Here is a 7,433-nt window from a genome sequence, read left to right as displayed (position 1 = left end):
GGCTGATCAGTGCTGGGGAGACTCGGGGGTTTGGGCGTTTGGGATTTGGGGGACTTGTCCGGGTCCAGCGGTGTAGACGTGCTCTCTGTCAGCATGCTAGCAGGCAAGGCCCAGGAGGGAACCCGCTGGGCGCTGCCGTCTCCTGACCCTGCTGCAAGGAGCATTTCGCCTCTCGCCAGCGGCTCTGGACTTCAGTTTGGCTTTTCCAAGTTGACGTGTGCAGCAATGTGTCGGCGGGTTCGGGTCCCCTGCTGTCCCCTCTGCCGGCGCTCCCAGGGGCTGCCTGCTCGCCTGGGGCTGGGGTGACTTTTGGAGCCCCTGACACCCAGACTCTGGAGATGGGGGGAGGCCAAACACCCCTCATTTGTGACATGCCAAAGCCCCACTGATCAGTGCTCCATCGGCCTTCGGTGGAAGAGCAGTGGGGAGAAGGGGGAGTGGGGAGGGGCTATGGAAAGGACTCGACCCCCCCATCTCAAAGAAGGCCCAGGCAATGCAGGTTGCTCTTAGTATATTGAACCGCTCCCCCCCACCCCCCTTCCTGAAAGCCTCACGCCTGCAAAGTGATGAGAGAGACTTGAAAGCCAAGCTCCTACCTCCCAGCTCTCCCTCCACCGGGTCCTTTCGCCAGCAGCATCCTCTGGGCTTTGAGCCTGGCTCCTCGGAGCTGCAGAACATCCCAAACGCAAGAGGAGGCTTTGCAGTCCCCTGGAGGTGCGAGGTGGAGAATTGGGGCGGTCGGCAGGGAACATACAACTCCTTGTTCTAGTGACCAACTGGAAAAGGAGAAAACCAAGGAGTCCCCCCATGTCTCCCCCTGGCAGAATGCACTTTCTTGGCAGGGCCTTTCACTCCAGTCCCTCAGCACTAATGTCCCTCTTCCCGGCCGGCCGCACAGCGTTTGCCTGCTATTTTTGGCAGGCTCCTCAGAACTCCTCGCAGGCTATTAATAATGAGAGTGAGAAATTCGTTTGGCCTCTGCTATATAAGGAAAGGTAGCAGGCTAGAGGCAGCTAAATATACTGGAGCGTGCGGGAGCCGGGGAAAGCGGGAAAACTTTGGCAGCAAGTGTGGAAAAGAGATTGTTTTCAACAATGGAAAGACGGACTCACAGCTAGCTAGCGCGGGGCCTTGGCACGTGGGAAGGGCACACTGCTCAGGGGCTGTGTAGGCCCTGGTGGGCCCCTGGGCTGCTCACCGTGCTGCAGGCACGCATGTGGCTTGGGAGGGCTTAATGGGAGATTATGCTCAGCCCTGATCTCTGCCTCAAAGCCTCAGAGGCCAGATTTTCCAGATCGCCTGGCTCCCCTTCAGGAACCCAAACAAGGGCTGGATTCCCCTATGTGCGCTCTGCACACAATGGGCTGCGGAATCAGACCCCAGCTCTGGCCTTAATTCCTAGACCCAAACCTCACCCGCTAATTAACACCCTGTTTGGTTTCCATAGTGGTGGCTGCTAGCCAAGTAGCCAGGGCAAAGGCAGATGTGCACACCCCTGGCAGACTCCCGGATGAGAGCATTCAAAGCAAACAGCAATGTTTACCCATGTCCTGCCTGCACCTGGATGTACAAGGATTCAAACAGGTGCTCGCTCACACACACACACACACACACACAGTGCTTGTGTATACAAGCAGTGGGGGAAGCGGGGCCCTGGGCTTGAAAACTAGGCCCTAAACCAGCTAAAGCTGTGGTGTGAAGAACTGTCTTGGAATTGCAAGCTCACTTTAAGACGTATGTGTGTGTTCCTGGTCCTGCTTGCAAACAAGGGGACACTGTAGGGAAATCTGTGATCCGAGTAGTTGGGCCTCTGCCTAGGGAGCAGCCTGCTTTGTCTCTCTCTGTTTTTGGGTTCCTGAGTATAATCATTCTGAATTCTAAGAAATCCAGTGGGGTGCTGCAACCTTCCAGCCAGTGTGTGTAGGCCTTTATCTAATTTCTCTGTGTGTGGGCTGTGAACATAACAAAAGTCACCTGAAACACCAGATTAAACTACAGCAAAGACGCCAGGAAATTAAAAAGCCTTGAAACCTACTATAGGGTTAATTCCAGGGTCCGCATTAGCCCAGGAGATAGGGAAGGTTTCACAGCCCTTGGTCCCCAGCCCCCGTGTGCTATCCCTTGAGCCAGCAGTCCCAGCTCAGGTCTTTAAGGAGTCAGGGGCTCACACAGAATGGGGGACCCAGGGCTGTACTGATCAACAGCGTTATCTGCACCTGCCCAGGCAGCCAGTGAAATGTCCCCAGCAGCAGGATGCCTCCACCCAGCCCCAATGCCCTACTTGGCCTCCCCCTCTGCACGGCAAAGCATCTGCATGTGAAGCATGTCCCACGCTCACAGCCAACCTCATGTTCCCCTAGGACATGACCTGTATTGCACATCACGACTGCTCAGGACATCACAGCAACAGAGAGCAGGGTGGAGAGACCTCAGATCCTCCTGTCCCTAAAGGAGGTGTGACACATCCAGTACGTCTGGGGCTGGGGATGCTGGCAGAGGGGTCCTGGCTTTGAAGCAGCGATGGGAAGGCTTCTTTGAGAAGCAGCAGGCAGAGGGAGGGTCAGAGCTACTGCAAGCCAAGGGGCAGAAGCAGGGGCATGGTGCTGCATTGGTGACACCCCGGGCATGCTCCTGGGAGCAGGGACTGAGCTGTGAGGGTCTCAGCACCTGTCAGGCTGAGTGAGGAGGGGAGCAGATAATGGACAACTTGAGCTGGAGCTCTAATTAATGAATGAATTACAGTTAAATACCAAGATGCACCTTTCCCACCCCCACATTTCTCAGGGCCTCTCCCTTCCTGCTACCCTGCTCAGCAGGAATCTAAGGGGAGCCTCTCCCGGCACTGGAATCTGCACCCAGGGGAGCCCTGTGCATGTGAGCCCAGCCCCGCCTCAGTGCAGGCCTCGCTGCTGCAGAACACAGGGCAGGTCATTGAGAGCCATGCTGCCAGGAGGACCCGAGGGGAAAAGCTTCACTGGGCAGCAGAATCTCCCCAAGCAAGGGGTGAATCTCGTGGGTACTGCAGGGGGCATCCTGGCTTGAGCGGGCAGCAACATCCAAATCTCTCCACTTCGGAGCCTTGCTACAAACGCAGACTCCTAGCCAGGGTGGCCAGGAAGGGCTGCAGGGGGTTGGAAGGAGATGGGACCTGGCCTGGCCTGCATTCGTGGCTGGTTGATCGTTTTGCATTGAAACTAGGAGGGACTCATAACTCCAGCCCTGGGCTCCAAGCAGAACCTGGGGCTGGAACTGACAGGGGGGCACTAGCCCCGGGGAAGCTGTGTCTCTCTGGGCCTCGGGTCCCATGCATGCAGTGGGGATAACAGCACTTCCTGTCTCCCACCTTTGCACCATTCAGTTGTACACTCTTTGGAGGATGAGCTGCCTCTTACTAGAGGCCGCTCTGTGCAGGGCCCCACATCTCAGGCAGGGCTGCATGCATGACTGGGGGGCCCCGGTCTCAGCTGCGGACTCTTGTTGCTACCGTAATGCAAACAACAGTAATCGGCCTGAGGTGTCCTGGAGTGACCGGGCAGGCGGCTCTGCCCCTTAAGAGACGGGGTCTCCTTAAATAAAGGCCAATAAAAGCAAGCAGCGTAAAGTCTGACCTTTATCCATGCCGAGTATCTACCCAGCACCTGCCTAGATGCCCTTCCCAGTGGCAAATGGGCTCAGTACAGCCAGATCTGCCGAGCAGCTTCAAGACCCCCATACTCAGCACCCCTGCTGGCCCCACCCTCACAGGCTGCTCCCCCTGCACCAGGCCTGCGTCCCACTCTGCCCCCACCTGCAGAGCCGTGCGCCTCTCAACAGCACCATCCCTGAGCGTGGCTGTTTCCCACGAATCCTGTGGCCCCTGCAGAACAGACATGGCAGCAACCATCCCCTGGATCTGATGAGCGCGGGAAGCAGCTGGCAGCGCCGGTGTTACCCTGCTGCTAATGTAACATGCAGTGCAACAGGGGCCGTGTCATTCACAGGTATTGGCTACGACAATTGACAATTATTAGAATAAATTTCCCCTTCAAAGCCGTCTTCTCTTGTTAACGAGCAGGTCGTTAACCTTAATGGTGTCAATGCAAACACATTAGCAAGTGCAGCTAAATCACCACCTAGCGTCCAAGGTAATAGCAAGGCAACTCCTGGACTGTGGAAACCAGGGTGAGTCTTAAATGCAGCTGGGCACCCCCAGACTGGGCAGGGGGAGATGGCACATCGAACCCTGCCAATAGGGGGACCACTGCAGCTCCTCTAGGTACAAAGATTTTAGACCAAAATTTTAAACTTTCCCTTAGGGAAAAAAAAAATCTTTGGGCCTGCTTCATTGCTAGGCCTTTGGCTTTCTCCTGCCCTGGCCTCCCTGCCAAACTGGAAGGGGCTGCTAGCAGACCTTACCCTAAACACAGGGCTCTCAGCACCACGCACATCCCTAGAGGCAGAGCAAGGGACCCCTGGACTGGCCCCCGACGGACAGGCTGGTTTTTGTTTTGGTGACGGAAGAGTGGTGCAAACCCCCAGGGATATTGTCAGTTTGGGCCTTGTAGAACTCCACCCCCGCCACCCCCCACCTTGCCTGGTACATCAGGAGACGTGGCAGGGTCTCTGGAGGACTTGGTGAGCGGCATCCCCTCTGCCCCCACGTGAGCTGCAGCTGCCTCTCAAGGGAGGGGAGAGCAAGTGCTGAGTTGAATGTCCTGTCTATGATAGGAGGGGGGTTGGGGCCAGTGCAGACCCCTTGTGCAATGGTGCTGCCTTGGGGCAAAAAACCCCCTGCAATTTGCAGCTTACCCCTGTACCGAGGGTTTGCACAGGGTGCAGCTCGATCAATAGGGCCGCACTGGTGCAACAAACAGTCCAGCAGAGAAGGCGTCGGAGCCTCGGAGTTAGTCATTCTTCTTTTGTGTTGAGGTTGCATGTAGGGACCCCCATCGGAGATCCACGCCCCGTTGCGCTAGGCGCTGTACAAACACAGAACAGAGCGTCAGTCCCTGCCCTAACGCACACCACAGGCTAATACTGCTAATACTAGCTCTTCTCATCAGCAGGAGACACCTGCTGTCTCATCGGACGCTTAGATTAGGGAGAGGCAGAGTGGCCTAGTGCACAGAGGACAAGACTGGGACTTGGCCAGCAGGCCAGCACTAAACCCCACCTGTGATCTCACTGATGAATCTCCCCGAGGGGCAGTGCTGGCTGCAAAGCTTTAGCCCCAGAGCTAGGTGGTGGTTTGTTCCCCATCTAAGGTAAAAAGCCAAGACCCCACTTGGGGGTTGAGTAAGAACACGAATTCATAGCCTCGGGGTCACGGCCGTCCCATGGGGCTAAGTGGGTGGGGGATCCTGGCTAGGTGGGCAGGGAGGATCCTGGAGTGGAAAAAGTTGAAATGTGGCCATTTGAGGAAGCTGTAACTTAAAAATGATTAGAAAGTGGTAGGGCCGCTCTCAGGTGGCCAGATCCTGCCCAAAACCAACAGGCACAAGGGGCTAGGAGATGTGGAGAGCGAAGGGGGCCTGGGGCAGATGGTGCCATTTGGAGCCATTAGACCATCTGAGAAATTTAAGGTTGATTTTTTTTTATACTTATTTTTTTTGGAGCCAATTGATAATTGAGCCTAAGGCAGAAAAGGGAGGGAAGAGGCTGCCCTCAGCAGCGGGGGCTGGGCCCAGGTAACAGCGCACAGCCGGGTCATCTCCTGGAGTGACCGCTAGCGGCAGCAGGGGTGTATACTCCAGGGCACCGTTTCTAAGTCGTACAGTAACCTAGACGGCGTGGGCTGGTGAGGGGGAAAGAGGGGCAGCTCTGAAGGTGAATTCCCTCCACTTGTTGAAATAAACCAGCCCCCTAATGTTACACAGGCTCCTTTTGGCCGCTGCAATGCTAATGTGCAATCTCTACAGCAACTTGTTCAACTGACAGCAGGGCAGCCCCTGTTAATCTCTTTCAAGGACTGCACTAATTAATAAACTTTCCTCGGCTTCATCAGGAGGTACAGACAGCGGGGCACGTTGCTGAAGCTCAATCCCTGAAGCTTCATCCCTGAAGCTTCAGCAATTTCGCTTTCCAGTGAAATCAATAGTCCACATTTGCATCTCCTCCTGCTTCCGTAAGAGCAGCCCTCAGCGGATGCACATGAAGCTCCCTCCCTCCACGCCCAGCCTCGGAAATATTAGTTGTCAGGGCTTTTTTGCCAGGGACTGCGGCAGCCTTTGCACTTAGGGCTGGTTCTGCGGCTAAAGCACACGGCTGGAAGTCAGAGACGGGAGTGGGGGGGTTTCCTAGGGCTGGCACCTGTGTGCCACTTGCACCAAGTCCCACGGTATCAGCACAGAGGCTGCCTTTGGGGTATATGTATATCAGGGATGTCCTCCAACAGCCAAGGCACACAGCAGAGGGCCGACCACTCACAGGGGCTGGAAGGGACCTTGAGAGGTAGGCGAAGTCCAGCCCCCTGCGCTGTGGCAGGACCAAGTAAACCTAGACCAGCCCTGATACGTTTGTCCAGCTTGTTCATAACAACCTGCAATGACAGGGACTCCACAACCTCCCTTGGAAGCCTGTTCCAGAGCCAAACTACCCCTCGAGTTAGAAAGTTTGTCCTAATATCTAACCTAAAGCTCCCTGGCTGCAGATTAAGCCCAATACTTCTTGTCCTACCTCCCATGGACAGGGAGAATGATTAATCACTGTCCTCTTTATAACAGCCCTTAACAGGTCACCCCTCCACCTTCTTTTCTCAAGACCAAACTTTTTCTAAACACTCTCCTCCTAGGTCAAGTTTTATAAACCTTTTATCAGGGCAGTTGCTGTCCTCTGGACTCTTTCCAAATTGTCCACATCCTTCCTAAAAAGCGTAGCACTAGAATTGGACAAAGTACTCCAGCTAGGGCCTCCCCAGTGCCGAGTAGAGCGGGACCATTACCTCCTACGTCTTACCTACAACACTCCCATTAATACACCGCAGAATAATATTCTTTTTTTTTTTGCAGCTGCATCACACTGACAACTCTCACTCCGTTTATGATCCATTATAACCCCCCAGCTCCCTGCCAGCAGTTCTACCACTTAGACAGTTATTCCCCATTTTGTAGCTGTGCATTTGATTTTTCCTTCCTAAGTGAAGTAGCTCGCATTTGTCTTGATTGAATTTCCTCTTCAGTCCTAGCCTGAAAAGCAAGAAGTCAGGCCAAGAGCAGTTAGTGGGGTTGTCTCTCAAGGTAATCGCCATGAAACAGACGGAAAGTGAGCACAGGAGGTGGAAGTTGAAGAGATCATTCGCAGCAGCTCTGTCAAGCTCATGACCAGATAATAGCTATTGGCATTAAAGCAAGGGCACCCAGTCAAAGCATCTTTGGTGGGTCTGAAAACCCATGAAGTTTTATATTGCGGACTCTGGGCCATCTCTCAGAGAGCCGTGTCTAGGCAAGATCTACAAG

Source organism: Lepidochelys kempii, chromosome 19 (genome assembly GCF_965140285.1).
Source record: "Lepidochelys kempii isolate rLepKem1 chromosome 19, rLepKem1.hap1, whole genome shotgun sequence".
NCBI classification, from domain to species: Eukaryota; Metazoa; Chordata; order Testudines; family Cheloniidae; genus Lepidochelys; species Lepidochelys kempii.
The sequence above is the reverse complement of the archived record's forward strand: the minus strand, read 5'-3'. Positions refer to the sequence as shown.